Source organism: Pithys albifrons, chromosome 7 (assembly GCF_047495875.1).
Source record: "Pithys albifrons albifrons isolate INPA30051 chromosome 7, PitAlb_v1, whole genome shotgun sequence".
Lineage (NCBI taxonomy): Eukaryota > Metazoa > Chordata > Aves > Passeriformes > Thamnophilidae > Pithys > Pithys albifrons.
Window position 1 is genome coordinate 60,106,905 of NC_092464.1, and position 19,532 is coordinate 60,126,436.

The window sequence follows — 19,532 nt, forward strand, 5'->3', positions numbered from 1 at the left end:
CTTCTGCAGCCCAAAGTCTTCCAAGTCATGGGTGCAGAGGCTGAATTTCCCACTGCAGGTGGGTTACATGCAACACCCATTGTGATTGTCAATGGTGCCACAAACCACCTCCATGTCCCCAGTGCAGCAAGGCAAAGCTGAGTGCTTGGCAGCACATGGCCAGAGCTCCTACTCCTCACACCACCCTCAGCCAGTAGAAACCAGAGAAGGGAATTAAATCTCTGCTAGAGGAGATTTCTATGAAAAAAGAGTGGCTTTTTTGACAGGAAGCTGTTTTACTTTTTCCCCTTCCTTTCCTGTGTTTGAACAGGCTCCATACCAAGAAGCAGCAAATGTCCAACAGCAGCTCCATCAGCCACTTCCTCCTCCTGCCATTGGCAGACACGCGGCAGCTGCAGCTCCTGCACTTGTGGCTCTTCCTGGGCATCTCCCTGGCTGCCCTCCTGGGCAACGGCCTCATCATCAGCGCCGTAGCCTGCGACCACCACCTGCACACCCCCATGCACTTCTTCCTGCTCAACCTGTCCCTCACAGACCTGGGCTGCATCTGCACCACTGTCCCCAAAGCCATGCACAACTCCCTCTGGGACACCACAACCATCTCCTACATGGGATGTGCTGCACAGCTCTTTCTGTTTACGTTTTTTATGTCAGCTGAGTTTTTCCTCCTCACCATCATGTGCTACGACCGCTACGTTGCCATCTGCAAACCCCTGCACTACGGGACCCTCCTGGGCAGCAGAGCTTGTGCCCACATGGCAGAAGCTGCCTGAGCCAGTGGCTTTCTCAATGCTCTGCTGCACACAGTCAATACATTTTCCCTGCCCCTGTGCCATGGCAATGCCCTGAGCCAGTTCTTTTGTGAAATCCCACAGATCCTCAAGCTCTCCTGCTCACACTCCTACCTCAGGGAAATTGGGCTCATCATGGTTAGTGCTTTTCCATTTGTGGGATGTTTCATTTTCATTATTTTCTCGTATGTGCAGATCTTCAGGGCTGTGCTGAGGATCCCCTCTGAGCAGGGACGGCACAAAGCCTTTTCCACGTGCCTCCCTCACCTGGCCGTGGTCTCCCTGTTTCTCAGCACTGGCATATTTGTCTACCTGAAGCCTCCCTCCATCTCTTCCCCATCTCTGGATCTGGGCCTGTCAGTTCTGTATTCGGTGGTTCCTCCAGCCCTCAACCCCCTCCTCTACAGCCTGAGGAACCAGGAGTTTAAGGTAGCTCTCAGGGAAGTAATGACTGGATGCTTTACAGTGTTTTCTATTTCCCACAGTAGCATTCAGAGTTCTGCACTTTGCCTTAGGAGCTGGAAAGGTGTTTATAACACACCAATGTTTCTGCTGCTGCTCAGCAGAGCTTGCACAGCACCAGCACTGTCCCTTTAACATTTCCACCATCAGGGGGCTGGGAAGGAGACATATCTAGGACAGATAACCCAAATTAGCCAAAGGGATAGTCTGGACCGTATGACAGCACTTGAGGAATAAAAGCTAAGGAAGAAGGGGTGGACATTCATTATTTACAGAGTTTGCCTTCCTAAACAATCACCTCATATCCTGAAGCCCTGCTTCCCAGGAAGTGCTGGACACTGCTAATGGGAAACAGAGAATATGGATTTTCTCTCTGTTTGGGCATGCAAACTTCTACTTTTGCTACAGTAACCTGTCTTATATGAGCCCATGAGTCATTTTATGAATTATTTTCTCTCTCATGTTGGTCTGGGAATGGAGAGTTGTCAGAACAGTTTGGTGGGCAGCTGTCATCCAACCAAGTGAACCGCCAGACTGCTTGAGTTCCTCTGTCAGTAGCCACCAGTGTGTGTCACTGCAGGACAAGGCTCTCTCGTTTCTTTTTTTTAAATTTTTTTCCCTTTCTGATGCTGTTGTCTTCACAGAAGTGCTTCATCCCCTCCAACTTAATGATCCCTCCTTCCTGTGTAACCAAGACCCTTTCTGTATACAAGGAGTCTCACTTTGTATTTAAGTGAAATAAATGAACATGTATCAACTTTTTTCTGTTATTGTTTTTACTATCCTTAGCAGAGCAGGAATAAACTGGAAATGATAACAGCTTTCTAGCTGCCTGAGCCTTGGGATGCGCCCTGTGCTTGGAGCAGGAAAAGCTCTCGAGGGCCACAAGGGTTGGGGGTTTTGTTCTCTCCTGGGGAGATGGGATGGCAGGAAGGGGCTGAGAGCTCTCAAGATCTCTTGCAGAGGAGTGCAGGGCACACAGGTGCCTCCTGTTCCTCTTGCCAAGCACATTCACCACCAGTGGGGCTGAGCCCTCTCTGAGCTCCAGGTGCTGCTGTGCCTTCCCAGGGGCTGGACTGTGGTGCCACTGCCCAGAGCACCCTGCCCTGAGCAGGGCTGTGGGGCCAGACCCACCTGGACTGTGCTGGGAGAGGCCCTTGGTGCTGGAGAGAGCCCAGGGCAGGTGGGAGAGCTTGGAGGGAGCTGGACTGGGCTGGGATGGACCTGGGAGAGAAAACCATCCATGTATCTCTGAAGTGCTGAGGCCTGAACAGGCCCTGAGCCAGAGGTGATCTTGAGATGAACATTGCAACCTAATGTTGAGTTGAACATTCCAACCAAATGCCCATCTTGGCAGGAACCTCCTGCAATGGCAGAGGGACACATGGCAGTGTGTGCCCCTGCAGGGCACTGCCCTGGCCATGGCACAGGCTGGGAGCTGCCTGGCTGGGAGCAGCCCTGTCAGGCAGCTGTGGGTGGGCAGGAGCTGGGCAGGAGGCAGCCGTGTGCCCTGGCAGCAAGGGAGGCCAGGAGCACCCTGGGCTGTGGGACCAGCACAGCAAGGACGTGGCTTATCCTGGTTGCTGGGGCTGAGGAAAGCTGCACAAAGAGCTGTGGAGTTTAGAAATTGTATCCTGTTTAATTTGTACTGTGGGCAATGAAGGGAAACTTTCTGTGCCTCTGAGTGTCACCAGTTCCTCATCCCCTAAAGAGCACAAACCTGATGGATTGTGGTTCCTACTCCAGTGGCACTTGGATCTCACTCCATACCCAGAGTATAAAGCTCCCTTATTCCAACAAGATCCTTGAAATGGAGGGATTAAGGACACAGTACAGGATGTGGGGAACAGTTACAGGGCATGACCAAGGATTTGGGGTAGTTGTGACCCCAGGGCAGGACCCACCACTTGGCCTCGTTGAACCTCATCCAGTTGGCCTGGGCCCATTGATTCAGCCTGTCCAGACCCCTCTGCTCAACCTTCCTGCCCTCCAGCAGATCAGCAATCCCACCTAGCCTGGTGTCATCTGCAAACTGACTGAAGGTGCACTTGATCTCCTCATCCAGATCATTGATAAAGATGTTTAACTGAACTGACCCCAATACTGATCTCTGGGAAAAATCCTGGATGTGATGCCGTGAATGACCCTTCCCCCCAAAAACAGGACTTCGAGCCACGTTAGTGTAGGGTAAGATAAAAAGTAAAGGTCCTTTAATAACACAGGGCCTACAGCCCACAGGAATACAGGATGACATGCATGTCTTAGTTCTTGTTTCCATGGCTTTTATAATAAGATCCCTCCAATCATTGCTTTACACATTTCTCAGTCCAGCCCCAGTCCCACCCCTGGTCCAACCCCCTGGAATTGGGTCTGGGGTCGTCAGGACCCTCTGTCTTCATCAGCTCTTCTTCCTCAGGCACACAAAGGTCTCTTGGAGCTCATCCAATTCTGGCTTTTGGGTCACTCTGACCTATGTTTATGTTTCATTCTGTGGGCCTTCTGATATCCTTGGAAAGGAGTCTAAACAAGATTAATTAACTAAAGGAATTTGAGCTCCCTGTTCTGGGACAGGGGTAGTGATAGAAAGGCATTAAACTGTTAGAAATATTAACCCTCTAAAAATCTACAACTACTGTGTTCCTAAAATCTACAAAATGTGAAAATCAGAACAAAAACCCTTTCGGCATCAATGTAATTCCATTCCTCACCAGTCCTTGGGCTTGGCCATCCAGACAGATTTTTCCCCACTGAACAGATGCTGCAGAGAGTGTCTGATAAAGTTCTTGTAACCCCAGAATATTGGGATTGATGCAGATTTAACTTAGCAGAATGCAGAATTTCATTCTCTTTCTCTCTTTTCCTCCCTCTCTGGATCAAGGGAAATTCTGACTGCAGTGTGTGACCTGTGTGTGAAGAGCAAATATGGACAGAATCGGGACAGGAAGTGTTTGGGAATATCTTGTGACCTGTACTTGACACAGAACATTTTTGCCTTTGGTCTAAGACTACCTATTGTGGAAAGTGAACTTCAGTGGAAGCAACGTGGGCTTAACGTGCAGCTAAGGAAGGAGTTGTGGGTTTTGGTTTGTTTGTGCCTTCCTTTGTTTTGTTTTTTCTTTCTTTTTTTCTGAAGTAAATGAACATCCCTCTGTGTCTCCTGCAGCTCTTTCTCCAAGTACAGCAGGTGGGAGTTGGTGCCCAGGAGCTGAAACCTGCAGGTCCAGCCTTTAGTGGAGGAAGCTCAGATTCCACAAGGCTGCTTTGAGTGCCAGGCATGTGATGAGGGAAATGGTGGGGCAGGGATTAGGGATAACATTTGATTAAATGTAAGACATAAAGGGTCTTGTATTTCATAATTATTTAGACTGCATTAATTGGTACTCATGATCAAAGTAATTTGGGGATTGCTGACATTAATGTATAAACAGGAAAAAATAAAGAGGCCACAAAAATGCATCTTTTCTCTTTATTTTAATATAAGATATTCACTTTGAATGCATTTCTGAGTTCTCTGTAACTGACCACAAAAGATTTGAAAATTTAAAAGCAAATTATTCCCAGGGGCTTGTCTTGTTGAAGATGCCATCACTGAGACGAGACCATGGAGGGAACAAGCAGACAAGGAGACCATCCCTGGTGCTTGGGAACAATATAAATTAGGGATTGCTGCTATCAGTGTATAAACAGGAAAAAGGTAAACAGGACAAAAAGAAATCTTTGTTCATGCCTTTTGTTAATGTAATACACTCACTTTGAATAAACTTCTGGAATCTGTCTAATTAACCACAGAAGAATAGAAGACAATAATAAATTATTCCCAGAGGCTTGTCTTGTTAAGATGTTTTAAATGTTAATGAGGCCTCTGGCACTGAATTCCTTAACTGAAGATTTGAAGACAGAACAAGTCTCTAAAAAAGTAAAATTCATCAGCAAACCTTCAGGTTCCTGAGGATGTCAGCAAGCTCTGCTCAGGCCATCACTGAAAAGAGACCCCAGAGGGGAAGAGCAGACAAGGAGAGCATTCCTGAGGACTGGGGAAGCAGCAACTCAGAGTCAGTGGTTACAGGTGGAAAATGGACTGTGGAATGTGGCTGTGAAAGTGCCTGATGGACTTTGCAAAGCAGGACAGCCAAGCCCTGCCACCCATCTCTGGTTCCTCACAGGATGCTCCTGGAGCAGAGTGATGTGGGGTGTGGAATGGGGAGTGCAGGAGAGCAGTAGGACACCTCCACAGCTCTATGGAGTGGGTGAGGAGGTGACAAACCCTGGGGCTGTAAGGAACTGGTGTCTTCTCCTAGGCTGTCAAGCCCCAGGAAACTGCCCTGTTGCAGAAAAGCACAGTGAAGAGCCAAAGTGTGTGAGAGCAGGAGAGGGCACAGCAGTGTCCCTTCCACAGCCAGGCCTCCAGGGACACACCTGAAGGAGCAGCAGAGCAGGGTCTGGGCTTTGTCTTTGTTTCCTGGACACCCTGGGCAAGGGGCCCCATAGCAATTGTCACAGATCACCCCCTGCAAACACCATTCCCAGCACTGACCTCTCACCCACCACTGACAGGTTGTTTGTCCCTCCATGGGGACACCAAATGAGCAGCTCACAAGGCCATGCTGCAATTGTACAGAGGAGAATTCAGCATTCACAGTGTGTGTGTGGGGGAGATGAACCCAAGAGAACACAAAGACCATCAGCTAATCCTGGAGATGCTGGGAAGGGCTGTGGGACACACAGTGTCTCGAGGTCACTTCACTCTGGGCCCCACATCCCCTGGAAAACCCCCAGGATGCAGCACTGGGATGTGCTTCTGAGCACAGAGCTCCCCCTGTGTCCATCCCTCAGGCCGTGGGGCATCTCAGAGAGGGGCAGAGCAGGTGACACCCCACAGGGCTGAGGTGCTTCCAGCCCCCAGCAGTGGCAATGAGAGCCCAGGGAGAGACTGTGACTCCTGCAATGATCTCCCCATGGGTGTAAAAGGGAAAGACTCTCTGATCACCCCTGAGTGCATGAGAATCCCACAATCCCAGTTCAGAGGTGGATGCCTTGCTGGACCTCGACATTTCTGTGAGTGACTCCAGGAACAAACTCCACTGGCCCAGTGAGATTCATCTCCGTGGTCTTGGACAGTTCATTGCAAGTGCTCCTGAACTGCTGCATCACCCTTCCTGGGATTCTGGGCTGTGCTCTCAAAAGGACCAGAGCAATCTGAGAGGTTCTGGGGTCCTTGGAAAAGGCAGATGCCAAGCCCATCTTTAAGAAGAGCAAAATGAGAATGGGGAAAATTTCTGCAGTGTCCCAGGGTTCCTTGCAGTCCATGAGGCCCTGGAGTGTCACAATGATCCCTGGATTCCATGAGGCTCCACAGGGTCACAGTGGGCTTCTGTTTCCTTGAGGTCCTGCAGAGTCACAATGGAACTTTGATTCCATGAGGTTCCCAAGTGTCAGAATGGCCCCTCTGTTGGCCAAGCCCCCCTTCCCTCCCCCAAATATCCCATCCCTTTTGTCCCAGTTCCTCCTGACCTCCCCAAATCCTTCAGCTGGATGGGCTCAGCTTTGTGACGCCCTTCATGACCCCTGAGCATCTGCCTGCCCAGCTTGGTCAGTCAGTTCTGGGAACACAACTGACAGCCCAGCCCCCAAGGGGACAGGATGTTCTGCTGTGCTGGAGAGGACCCTCCTCAGCCTGGCCAGCAGTGCTGCAGGGGGGGATTCCCTGCCCCTCCCCAGCTGATCCTTCCTGCCCAGCAGCTCCTGTTCCAGAAGGGCTCACAGACACTCTGGGGGACTTTTCATACTTGGGTCCTTGAGATGCCCTGGGGCATCTCTGGGGCAGTGGCCAACTCTGTGACTGCTCTGGGAAGTCATGGCCTGAAGCCAGGAGTGTGGGTTTTAGGAGGTAGTCGAAACCTCTGCAGACAAGAAGTCCTGGTAATTGTTGAAGACTTCCTTGCCTATCACTATGATGTGCTGTTTATTTTTAATTTCAAGATTTTTTCATAATTTTCTTTTTACTGACAACACCACACACTTGTTCTATTAATCTGATTCACTCTCTGTTTATGTGAAAATATTTGTGCAGCTATTTATCAGAGTACATTTCCTACCAGTGATTTGAATGCAGAAACATTGCTCAGAGGAGCTACTGAACTTCTTTGGGATGGTTTCATATCCCTAATTTTGCCTCTTCTCTTCTTCCTCTCCCAATTTGCCTTCCAAGATCTCTCCAAGCTGTGTGTGCCTGGGAATGTTTTCACAGTCCTGAGCTCTGGACCATGTCAAAGGGGACAAATGCACCTTCTGGAGAACACTGTCACTCCTGCTCACAGAGCCTCTCTGACTGCACAGGGGAGATTCCCCCAGGCTGTTTCCTGGTGTGGGAAGAAAGGGACATAAAGGCAGAGGACAGGCATGGAGGAGACATGGACATTTGCAATGGGCATGCTCAAGGATGGTGAGATAAATGTCCCTGGGACAGGGAGGTTGTTCCTGCAGTCACACCCAGAAATGTCAGGGCTCTGACAGGTGCCCACACCTGAGCTGGGCTCATGCCCTGCTCACACCCCCAGGGCTGTTCAGAGACATGAGTCCTTCCCTTGCACACACACAGACAGTTCCTGGCAGCAAGTGCAGTGTCTCCCTGGGCTCCTGCTGCCACTGCCCGGGGCTGGAGGCACCTCAGCCCTGCAGAGCCCCCACCCTGCACACTCACACACTTCAGCTCAACACTGGGGTTTCCCTCTCCCTGGCATGGCCCAGTCCAGTCCCTCCCTGTCTCACCAATCCACCTGCCCCAGCCCCAGCCCCACAGAGCAGCACAATCATGTCTGGCCCTGGAGCAAGAAATGGAGGCAATGGAGGTCAGGGACAGTGACTCTGTGTCTGGAATGTTCAGGAGACCATCATCTCAGGCATCTCCTGCAGCCCCAGGGCTAGCCCCACTCCCCAGGACTGCAGGAGAGAATCAGTGCTGGGGCTCCTCAGGCATCACCTACAGCCCCAGGGACAGGGCAGCCTCTTTCCATGGCTCCTCTACACACACAGCCTGTCCTGCTCTTCTCCTGGCACATCCCATCTCCCCACAGAGCCTTTCCCCAGGGAAACACGTCTGTGCTGGCCTGACCAGCCATTCCTGCAGCCCCTCCCCGTGCTCCCCACAGCCCCCGAGCTGGGGATGCTGCTCTGCAGGGCACAGGGGCTGTGGTGCCCAGGGCCATGGGGGAGCTCTGCTGGGCTGTGCTGGTCAGGCTGGGAGGCAGAGCCAGCTGATGGTGGTCCCTGCCACTGACCCCCTGCCACACAAGCTCTTGTGTGGCCATGGAGGGTGCTCAGAGGGGCCCTGCCTTCTTCCAGTGCTGGGAGATGGGTCTGGGGGCTGCACTGGATCCAGACCATGAATGCTTATGGAAAGTAAAATGAATCCCAAGACTCCTTTCCCTCAACCTGCTGTATTCCCTGGGGTTGCAGGGCTCTTTTTTTCAATTCACACTCAGATGTAGAATATTATCTCTGGGTGACTCCGAGCTGGACAGGCCTGTTCTCATTGGGCTCTATTCACTGTCAGCTCCTGCTCACACTGTTGCTGCAGGTCTCGTGTTCTCCTGGCAGCTCCAAAGTGTCTTAAGCAAATCACTTTCCTGCCATCAGCCCTGTCACAAGCTGTTGAGCCCCAGGAAGGTTAATCTCATCTGCATGGTCTCTGGCCACCAACAAGTAAAACCTGAACCAGAACTAAGTCCTTTGAAAGTCACACTGGGAACCTGATCTCATCACACTGAGCCATGGGCAGACAAAGCAGGACAAGTTGCCTCTTGAATGTCTCTTCCTTAGGTATGTTCTTAAGAGCAACTTTGGAGGAAACCCAAAGCCTTCCTGCCCTGCCCTCAGGAGAACCCCTTTCCTGATGGAGCTGCTGTTGTGCAGCTCAGCTGTGTCCCAGCAGTGCCCATGGCCTGTCCCTGCCTGTGAGCCCAGGATGGACACATAGCAGGATGTGACCAAGCTGGCAGAGGACCAAGGCCTTGGACCAACACAAGGGCTTAGGAGAGTGTGGAAGCAGAAAGGGCAGCTCTGAACAGTCCCCTGCTCTCTGTAAACATGCACTGTCCTGCAGTGAGCTGTCCTTTGTGAATGCCTAAGAAGAAGGATCAAACAACTCACTGCACTCTCCTTTATTTTGTGTAACTGCTCAAGTGGAACAAATCCTCATTTAGACAGTCTCTGGGTCAAACTCCAAAGAAACATACTAGATTATAATGGAGGTTAATTAAAAAATTTATTTGTGCACAAACTTATCACATGACCCCCACCAAAATACTGAGAAAACAGGATGGGGCTGTAACGAGTTCCAGTCCCAATGCTATGCAGACATCAACAGAAACAACAGTTTTATGCTTCTGGAGATCATCAAGTCATCATTTTCCTCACAGCATCCTTGAGCTCCTGGTTCCTCAGGCTGTAGATGAGGGGGTTCAGTGTGGGAGGCACTACCAAGTACAGAACTGACACCACCACATCCAGAGCTGGAGAGGACATGGAGGGAGACTTCAGGTGGGCAAACACATCAGTGCTGAGAAACAGGGAGACCACGGCCAGGTGAGGGAGACACATGGAAAAGGCTTTGTGCCGTCCCTGCTCAGAGGGGATCCTCAGCACAGCTCTGAAAATCTGCACATAGGAGAAAACTATGAAAGCAAAACAACCAAACACTAAACAGGTAGTAACCAGAAGGAGCCCAATTTCCCTGAGTTTGGAGTCTGAGCAGGAGAGCTTGAGGATCTGAGGGATTTCGCAGAAGAACTGGCTCAGGGTATTGCCCTGGCACAGGGGCAGGGAAAATGTATTGGCTGTGTGCAGCAGAGCATTGAGAAAAGCAGTGGCCCAGGCAGCTGCTGCCATGTGGGCACAAGCTCTGCTGCCCAGGAGGGTCCCGTAGTGCAGGGGTTTGCAGATGGCAACGTAGCGGTCGTAGCACATGATGGTGAGGAGGGAAATCTCTGTTCCAATGAATAAAATAAGGAAGAACACCTGTGCAGCACATCCCACGAAGGAGATGGTTGTGGTGTCCCAGAGGGAGTTGTGCATGGCTTTGGGGACAATGGTGCAGATGGTGCCCAGGTCTGTGAGGGACAGGTTGAGCAGGAAGAAGTGCATGGGGGTGTGCAGGTGGTGGTCGCAGGCTACGGCGCTGATGATGAGGCCGTTGCCCAGGAGGGCAGCCAGGTTGATGCCCAGGAAGAGACACAAGTGCAGGAGCTGCAGCTGCCACGTGTCTGCCAATGGCAGGAGGAGGAACTGGCTGATGGAGCTGCTGTTGGGCATTTGCTGCTTCTGGAGGTGGGGCACTGTCCAAGGAGGAAATAACAGTGACAAATCAGATGAGATATTTCTGAGAATAATCACAGCCATATCCCAATACCCCTTTCCCTTCTGCTCACACTCCCCACTTTTCCTTTTTCGGGAAACTGTTTCATATCCATGGCTGGAGCCCTGCTTGGTGCTCACTACATTTCCCATGAGGAGCAGCCCCTCTGCCCACTGGCTGTGAGGGTCAGCCCTGCTCTGCTCCCGGGGGGTCATGGCCATGGTGGGGGCAGGGCCCATCCTGGTGTTCAGCTGTGTCAGATGAAACTGCTCCTAAAGCAAAAGTTCTCATGGGCATCTGCACAACCAGTTTTGAGAAGATTTCAGGATTCCAGAAGACAGTTTCAGAGGTTTGGGTGTTTTGTTTCTGACTCCCCTCATCTTCCCTGTGGAGTTTTCCTGGATGTCAGAACCCCTCAGCATTTGTGCTGCCCTGAGAAACAGCAGAGCAGGGCTTCCCAAACAGGACGATGCCTGTGGCTTAGTGCAGAGTGAGGGCAGCTGCTCTGTCCCTGTGCCTTCTTCCAGCTGCCCTGGACTTGGACCTTCCTCAGACAGAGAGTGATCACACTCCCAGTTTTGTCTGAAATGCCACCAGACACTGTTGAGAGCAGAGAGATCCATCACAGACCACTCAATGTCTCAGCCTGGCTCGAGGTCTCAAGGACACACGTGGCTCATCTCACCAACCCAACAGCATTTCCTGGGATGGGCACAGCATCTCTGCCCCTCTGCACTGGGGATTTCAGATAACACAATTGTGCTATGAAGATGATTTGCATTCTTGAGGGCAGCTCCCAGCTTGGAAGGACATCTCAGAGAAGAGCCAAGTCTCCTGACAATGGGGTTTGATTCTGGGAAACACACCTCATTCTCCAGGCACACAGAATTCACTACTGACAGCCCCACAGGTCAGAGGAAAATTGGAATGTCTCATTCCCAGGGACCCACCTGCCTGAGGGGGATCACAGGATCAGTGATTGACTCTGTAGCTTGAACTCCCATTCCCAGTGAGCCTGACTGAGAGAAGGAGGAAACAACCCCAGTAACATGAGCAAGTTGAGGAAAAAGGAAATGCACACTGAGGGTCCGGCTGGGAGAAGCCAGGGCAGAACCAGGTGGGCACTCAGGGCAGTGTCACCCTGAGCCAGCTGTGCCACCTCCCAGACACCAGCAATGCCAGGTAGTTCTCAGCCCCTGTACAGCTCCTCAGTGTTCCCTCGGCATGACAAACCACCAGGTATGTGGCTTGAGAGCTTGATAGAAATCCCCCCTTTCACCTTGTCCTTGAAGTATCCCCTGGAAAATATCCCAGAGTGCTCTGGTTCTGTAAGCAGTCCTCACCTATGAAACTCTCACTTGATAGGTGAACAAACCTGCCCTGCCCTGCCCTACCCTGCCCTTCCCTGTCAGGGTTTGCTCTTTCCACCCACAGCCTCTCTCCGAGCACTGAGGGAGCTCCCCAGACCAGCTGAGAGCTGCCCCTGGCACGTGACAGAGTTCCTGCCCTGGCACAGCACCCTGGGGTGCAGGACCCTGCTCTGCAGAACAGTTTGGGACAGCCTGGGTGGCACAGCCTGGATTCAAACCCTGCAGCCATCCCTGGGAGGAGGGAACCCTGCTGGGATGTCCCTGGGATGGTGCAGCAGAGAGTCTCTGCTTTGCAGCACGTCCTCCTCTTCAGCACCAGAGACACTGTGATATCCCACATTAGAGACCCCCCAGGCTGTGGGATGTGCCAGCGCTGGCAGACCTTCCCACAAACTGCACATACATTGCCCTTCATGCAGACTTACCGTGTGAGAGCCTGGAAAGATTCCTCTTCTCTGGATCTTCCTCTCAGCTTTCCTCACACCCCAGATTGTGTGTAACCTCTCTCTGCCCTGCTTTTCTGCCCTCGGTGTGTGCAGGCAGTGCCCTGAGCCCTGCTGGGCTGTGCACAGGAGCTGCTCCTGGGCAGAGCTGTCTCTCTGCAGCGCTGCCCGCTTGCCAGGAGCTCCCTGTGTGCCAGGAGCCCGGCCCAGCTCAGCAGCACAGCAACAGCCCAGGGCATTTAATGGCCCTCTGGGGGGGTTGGTGCTCAGTCCCTGAACATCAGACCCTGAGGGAAGGTGCAGGAACCTCTTGAGAAACCAAAGTCAGAATCAAACTTTAAAGTTTCTTTTGTAGTTAATGGGTCCCTCTGAGGGACATAACTGAGAAAGTGTCCCCAGATTCCAGTTAGAAAACAAAGAGACAATGATGACAAATATGGACTAGGAAAGAAAGGTCACTCTGATGCTGAGGAAAGTAAAAAGCATTTCATTAACCCAAAGGTCACAGCCATGACCCCCAGCCCTGGGAAGAGAGATCCTCTCCCTCCCTCATTCCTCCAGGCCCTTCCTGGGGCACTGGGATGTGGGATGTGCAATGCCAACGGCAGGAGGATGGGGTGGCACCTCCCAGGCTGCTGAGCAGGGACAAGGAGGCAATGAGGCCCCAGGGCTGCAAGGCTCACCTGTCTCCTCGTGCCATCAGGGGCACACACAGCAGCCATGGCCAAAGGCCTGCACAACTTGGCTCTCTTGGGGCCTTTCAGCTTCTGCACATCCCTGTCTCCTCTCCAGCCCAGGCTGTCCTACGGTGTCCATGCCCTGCCCCTTTCCCTGCAGGCTGTTGGCATCCCCCGACTGCCCCATGTCGCTGGCCCCTTCCTGCACTGACATCTCTCCCTCCTCCCTGGCTCTGCCTTGGCACACAAAGCCTTGGACTGATCCAGACTCCTTCAGGGGGATGTGTTGCACCACAGCACTGCTCTCGGGTGGGAATTCCTTTCTCCTTGTGTGCAGTCTGGACCTCACCAGTATCCCTTCAAGGCCTCTCAGGCTTCTCCTGTTCTTTCCTCAGTCTCCACCACACTGGGCCCAGGGCTTGGAGGCTTCCAAACCCCTTCATACGATATCTCTGGTATTTAGCCATGAAAATGTTGTGCTCTTAGTGCAGGAGAGACAGAGTGACACTTTTTGCCAAAGGTTGTATTGGCAGAACAAGGCACAGGAACTGGAACTGAATGAGGGGAGAAATATTTTGTGCTGAGGGTGGCAGGAACCTGGGCCAGGTTACAGAGTAAGTGGAAACCCCATTCCTGGAGCTGCCCAAGGTTTGGAATTTTGTACATCCTAAACTTGTGGAAGGTGTCCCTGAGTAATTGAAGTGCACTTTGACTAGTGACTCTTTTAGGTCTCTTCCAACCCAAACAGTTTATTATTCTTTTTTCCTATATCCCCAACTCCTTCTCCACAGGGTTGCAAATACCTACATGCACCATGCTGGCATTTTAATGTGACCTAATCCCCAACACTTTATGAAAATGGAAAAATAGTCCTTTTAGGGACATGTGAAGAAGAGGAAAAAGCTTGCCGAAATGCCTTAAAGCCAGAATTTTTACTGTTGTATAAATGCATGTCACAACATGGATTCTTTTGTTCTCTTTTGCCTAGTTACTGTCCTTTTCCCAAAATCCCACAATATAACCGTTACCTCAGCACTCAGGAATGCATGTAGTGTCCTGGAGGAAGCTTCAAGTTTTCTTATTGGTTCTTATTTACTCTTTTCTCTTGGTTGTTATCCCTGGATTTCTATTGGTAATAGTCCAAATCCCCCCTTGCTCACTATTGGTGGTATTTTGAGTTCCCCAAAAACCTTTATATACCCCTACCCTTTATCAATAAACTCTCTCTCTCATTCCTCTCCTGTGGTCTCTGTGTGGCTCTTTTTGGGCTCCTTGTAGACCTTGTGGTGGGGGACAGAGTGGGAGCACATTCCCTCCAGGTAACAGGCTGACTCCCGGCCCCTGGAGTCCCTCTCAGCCATTGCATCCCTTTCTATGGGGCTGGACCTGGTGGGTCTTTCTGCAATACTGCCTTTAATTTCCCTTTTGGAAGGTGTATATTTTCCCCTGTTGGGAGAGGTTTGGCCTCAAGTCTCTATGCACAACACACCATCCAGGAGCTGACAGGTTGGCCAAGATCACTGCAACCCTGAGCCAGCCATGAGGCAGGTAAACAACCTCGAAGCCCAGGAAAAGCACAGCCTCGGTGGCACCAGCCCCGTGCTGCCTCCTCGTGCACACAGCCCTCCCACCAATCAGAGCACCCTGTCGCCTCGAGGACAGAGCCTCTTGCCCTACCCCAAGCTGTTATTGTCCACATGTTCACCCCAAGAAGTTATATTAACCCACTAATTCCCTAATGCAGTTGAAGGTTCCTGCTGCTATTACTTGGTGTACGGCTCTATCTCTATGAGAACACGCACGTGCAACCAGAAGCCCGAACCCGGGGTCACATCGGGGTGGGTGGCGAGGGCACGCAAAGCCTCTCACAACGCCAACCTTCCCCAACATTCCCCAGCTGGGTCAAGATGTTGGGGTCTGTCACAGCTGCCTGAAGTAACTCAGAATCATAGAGTGTCCTGAGTTTCAGGGACCTTGAAAGATCATCTGGGTACAACCTCAGTGACATGGACATGCACAACTTCCACTAGACTAAGTTGCCCAGAGCTCTGCCCAGCCTGGTCTTGAACACTAGAGATGGAGCAGCCACAGCTTCTCTGGGAAACCTGTGCCAGACTCTCAGCACCCTCACAGGGAAGAATTTCTTCCTAATACCTCATTTAAACTTGCTCTCTGTCAGTGTGAAGCCATTGCCTATTTTCCTGTCACTCCAGGCCCTGGTAAACAGTCTCTCTCCATCTTTCTTGTTGTCCTGTTTCAGGTTCTGGAAGGTCACAATCAGGTCACCCCAAAGATTCTCTTCTCCCAGCCGAACAATCCCAGCTCTCCCAGCCTTTCCTCACAGCAGAGCTGCTCCATCCCTCTGATCATCCTGGTGCTTCATCTGGACTCACTCCAACAGGTCCAAGTCCTTCCTGTGCTGGGACCCCAGAGTTGGAGGCAGCACTGCAGGTGGGGTCTCACCTGAGAGGGCAGAGGGGCAGAATCCCCCTCCCCTGCTGCCCAGGCTGCTTTGGAGGCAGCCCAGGACACCACTGGTCACCACTTGCCTTGCTGACCAAAGATCCAGTAACACATCCCCCCTGGAAAGACCTTCTATTACCTGGGTCAGGAATATTTCTCCCATGCATTCCAGGAGTCTCCTGCAGTGCCCAGAGCCCTCCTTGCTGCTTTCCCAGGAGGTGTTCAGAGGATTGAATTCCCTCAGCAGGACAAGGGCCTGTGAGCTCAATGCCTCCTGTGAGGTCCAAGTGAGACCATTCCCACCTATTTCATTCCTAAACCAGAGTCACACATCCTGTACCCTGGAGGGGATGGAAAGGAAAAGTGATTTGATGATTTAGGGAGTCTTACAGGAAGCCACTGTAACAGATGTGTGAGATGAGTGCAAAGCTGATCATCCAAACCCCAGGGGTGTCACTGACACTGGTCACTGCTCCCCTGTGTCAGGTGAGAGAGCTCCACCTCAGAAACCTGAGGGAACTCCTTGTGTGAGGTGGTGCAGGGGCAGTGCTGGGCAGGAAGGGTTCAACTGGGGCACTGGGAACTTTCCTAGGCTGAAATGTATCAAAAAATCATCCAGAGGGAAACAAATGTTAAGCTCTTAATATTCTTTTTAGTTCTCCTCCTTGTGTTTCAGGGACACAAATACCTGATGCTCTTATGTAGGTTCCCTGGACCCTCTGCCCAAGATCCATCTGCAGCTCCAAAGGGCTCCTGATGTCCTGCAGGTCCTTTGTGACAGCTGCCAGTGCCAGGCAAGGACCTCAAATACACCTGAGCCTCCAGCAGCACTGGGTACTGATGGTCAGTCAGTGCAGCTCAGACTGAAAACCAAACAATATTCATCAATATCTTGATTTTTCAATAACATCTTTTTATCATTTGAAATGATTCGATATTTCAGTGAAATGTCAATACAATTTCTGCCATGTCAGAATGTGAATTTTCAGGATGTGTGTTGATTGCAGGAGAGGATTTATCAGAATCATAGAGCTGATGAGTCATTGCATCAGAGAATCACTGAGGTTGGAAAAGCCCTCCAAGGTCACCGAGTCCAACCATAACCCAGCACTGCCAAGTCCACCAGTGTCCCCAGGTCCACATCCCAGGTCTCTGGGAGTGTTTCACTGACAACAAGGAGAATTTTTGGTGGGCACCTTTACACACACAGATATTGTTGTGTTCACACATCTCTGCCTGTGTTTGTGTGTGTGAATTGACTGTGATGTGAATGTTGTTATTGTGAATCTATAACTGAGTCACTGTTGAGATTGCAGCAAATTCTGTGTAATCTCTTGATAACTTTTACATTGGTCAAAGGTTAAGGGCTATTAATCCCTTTTTCCCCCTTTTGTATGCAAACCCTTTGCTTTCTGACCCTCTTCCATCCCGAGTCTCTGTGTAAATCATCCCCTTTCCTTCAAAAATATATGGGCTTTTTGAGGTTCACTTTGAAAGTTTCCTTCTTACTTAAACTACCAAGCTCCATTTACTACAGGTCTTCAAGACTTGAAGACAAATAAAAGAAGAGAAATAATTTTTTCTTCTGTGTTTTAATGAGCCCCACTGTGATTGGAGTTGAGTCCATGATTGTCAGGAAGTGAGAGAAGATTGAAAAAGTGGCTCAAGAAGTTGTTGTAGTTTGGGATTATTATGTAAATTATCTCCCCTGCCACTAACTGCCCATGCCAGCAGTTAACAAAAGAAGCAGTTAACTACTGATCACTTGAATCGGGGCAGGTTTGTCTCTTTTGTTTTTTGGGGACATCTTTCTTTTCTTAGCTCGGTGGAAGGCAGGAGCGGTGGCTGCCGAGGAGAGAAGTGGCTCTGCTGTCACTGCTGGGGCTTCTGGCTGAGCTGCTGCTTTTCTCCTCGCCGTGGCTGTTTCTCCCGGTTCCTGCATCTGGGATCCCGGCCTCTGTTGCAGTCTGACCACCGCCTGCACTGACCACCGCCTGCACCATCACAGCCTGCCCGCCCTGGCTGGGGCAGTGACCCAAGGAGAGAGAGAGGTTTGCAGCTGCTTTTGCAGGACACGTGGTGGTTCCCCACTTTCATCTTTCTTTTTCCTTCATCTGGGACAAGAGACACAGAGTTCATCTGAGAGCTAACCACTCGTCTGTCTCGCTGGAGAGGGACTGGGAACTACTGGGAACTCACTGCGCAGCCAGCCGGACTGACATTTGACCCTGCTTAAGTATAACTTTCCTCCTGGAGGAAAACCTGCTGGGTTTTGGTTTTGTTTTTTTTTTTCTTTCTCTTGTGGTGTTGGGGAAGCGGTTTGCATTAGTCTGTTTATATATAGCAGTTAAGAACAGTTATCCTTCTGTTAAAATTCCTTTTTTCTTAAATTTGATAAAGAGTGGCGTGATTATTGTAGAGAAGGCCCCTCCCCCGCTTGTGAGTAAACATTTTGGTTTTTTTCTCTTCAAACCAAGACAATTCACCATCCCTGGAGGTTTTTAAACTGAGCTTGGCCGTGGCACTGAGTGCCATGATCTGGTAAAGGGACTGGAGGTGGACCAAGGATTGGACTTGATGATCTGGGAGGTCTTTTCCAGCCCAATGGATTCTATGATTCTGTGATTCCATGATTCTATGAAAATGCCTTGAGCAAAACAATACAGCCAAATTGCCTCTGGGAAAATGTTTCAGCCAAATTGCCTTGGGCAAAACACTTTGGCCAAAACACCTCAGCCAAAAGGCCCTCAGAGGAGAAGCCTCAGTCAAAAGGCTCAGGGTGCCTCCAGGCCCCATTTTCTCTCCTGTTCTTCAGGACATCTCTGGTGCCCAGGCTGTGTCCCAGAGCCCTGTGCTCACACAGCCCAGTGCACTCCCAGGACACCCCTTGCCCTTCCCACACTGCACAGCCCGGCCTCTGCCCTTCAGTGACATTAAATGCATACAGTTCACTCAAGCTTAACAGAAACCATGTTTTCCATTGTCTCTTCTCTTTGTTCCTCCAACCAGACAGATCTTTTCCCCACTCAGCATCTCTGCCAGCCCTACTCCGCTCAGGACCCTCCCCAGACCTTCCCGGCCCCTCTGCAGGCCCTGGAGCTGCCCCAGGGCTGGCTGAGTGGCGGGGCCAGGCTGGAGGAGCCCTGGGGGGCTGTGGCAGGGCTGTGCTGCAGCCTCTGGCAGGGCTGAGGGCTGAAGGGGGCAGGATGGCACCCAGGGGGTACAGCTCCAAGGGCCAGGCTCCTGGGCATGACAGGAGCTGTCGTCTTGTGGCACAGCCCAGCTCTGGGGCCACACTTGCCACGGGAGGTGCCAGGAGCTGCAGGGCTGCTGCTCTTGCCTTGCAGTGTCTCTGGCACACAGTCAGAGCAAGGAAGACCCCAAAACAGCAAAGGATGGTGGGACAGCTCCTCTCTGACAGCCCCAGAGGGGCCGTGGAGCCGCTGCCCCGGGGAGCTCGCTCAGGCACCTTCAGAGCCTGCTCTGCCCTGGGGGCAAATGGTGTGGGCAAATGGGAGAAGTGGGGGCAGGACAGGAGAGATGGGCTTGAGGCAAAGGGTCTCCACGGCCCTCCAGAGCCCCCCATGGCCTCCCAAGCCCTCCAAGAGCACCCCAAAATCCCTCCCAAATCCCCCATAGCCCCCCAAGCCCTCCATGGCTCCCAAATCCCCCCATAGCCCCCAAGAGCCCCCTAAAGCCCCCCACGGTCCCCAAAGCCCCCAAGAGCCTCCCAAAGCCCCTCAACACCCCACAAGGGACCCCAAAGTCCCCCATGGCCCCCCAGAGCACCCCAAAGTCCCCAAAGTCCCCCATGCCCCCCCAAGCCCCCCCAGAGACCCCCAAAGCCCCCATGGCCCCCCAGAGACCCCCAAAGTCCTCAAAGCCCCCCATGGCTCTCAAAGCCCCCTCAGAGGCCCCAAAGCCCGCCTAGAGCCCTCTATGGCCCCCAAAGCCTCCCCAGAGCCCCCCAAAGC

At 51.7% G+C, this 19,532-nt stretch overlaps 1 protein-coding gene and 1 pseudogene across 1 annotated transcript in view; one reads left to right on the forward strand and one right to left on the reverse strand.

The window, feature by feature from the left end:
- LOC139673810 (zinc finger protein 850-like) overlaps positions 1-19,532 on the reverse strand; it is a 1,066,517-nt gene that overhangs the window by 417,584 nt on the left and 629,401 nt on the right. The window lies entirely within an intron of this gene.
- On the forward strand, positions 333-19,489 carry LOC139674286 (olfactory receptor 14C36-like; annotated as a pseudogene).